The sequence below is a fragment of the Octopus bimaculoides genome, chromosome 5 (genome assembly GCF_001194135.2).
Source record: "Octopus bimaculoides isolate UCB-OBI-ISO-001 chromosome 5, ASM119413v2, whole genome shotgun sequence".
NCBI classification, from domain to species: Eukaryota; Metazoa; Mollusca; class Cephalopoda; order Octopoda; family Octopodidae; genus Octopus; species Octopus bimaculoides.
The window spans coordinates 109491032-109492046 of NC_068985.1; the positions used below are offsets into that span (position 1 = coordinate 109491032).

The 1015-nt window shown below is 37.1% G+C and overlaps 1 protein-coding gene across 1 annotated transcript in view; it reads right to left on the bottom strand.

Annotated features, from left to right (window-relative positions):
- The window catches only part of LOC106869786 (S-crystallin 4-like), a 20300-nt gene that overhangs the window by 3010 nt on the left and 16275 nt on the right, over positions 1–1015 (bottom strand). The window lies entirely within an intron of this gene.

Here is a 1015-nt window from a genome sequence, read left to right on the forward strand (position 1 = left end):
TATATATATATATATACACATACATACACACACACACACACACATACACACATATATATATATACGAGGTCTGATCAATAAGTATCCGAGCAGTTGTCATATTAACGAAGCTAAAGCACGCGCACGCTGACTGATGCTGTTTGACACAGATTGACCTTGAACTCTGCTGTGCATGTGCACTAAGTTTTAACGTTCAATTCTGCTGTTTGCAACCATGCTTGAAAAGAAGTTGTGTAGCTTGTAAAGGTGGCATTGACCATAACAGACAAAATTGAGCAGCGAACCTGCATCAAATTTTGCCAAAAGCTTGGCGATCCCTGCTCAGAGGCCTGCACACAGTTGTCAAAATTTTTTTCATCGTTCTCGACAAAATTAAAGAGATTTTGTACAACTGAAACTCGAGTTTGTTTTTGGTCAGTTGAAAGCAGTATTGAGACAAACTGTGCAGACACGCAAATCTTCAGCGATAATATACTGAACTGAACCGTAACTAATCTGCATATCCTCTGATAGCTCACGGATGGCGATTCGATGATTTCCCGTCACAGTTGCACGCACATCTGCAATGTTTTCCACAGTTCTGCTGGTTGCGGGTCTCCCAGAACATTTGTCAATGTCGACATTTTTTTTTTGGCAATGTTGTAAAAGTCTCGACCACTCGTACACTTGTGTATGGCTCATACACTCTTCCCTATGCAACTTTGAATAGGCCTCTGAGCAGGTATCGCTATGGTGATGTTGTCTTTATGGAAATATCGGTCCTTTTGTCTGAAACAATTGTCTGGGAATATGAAATAGAAACTTAATCCATTTTAACATCTAATCTGCTTCATTTAATTTATTTGATGAAATTTACGAGAGTTTGCTTAATAATTAAGTCTGATATTAATTTGTTATTTACATGTTTTCATACCTAGGCGTTTTTTTTTTAATTCGCAAATAACTTATGAGGAAAAGAGAGAAATCTATGCAAAAATTCATATCAAAAGATGAAGATAATTTCATCCGGATATAT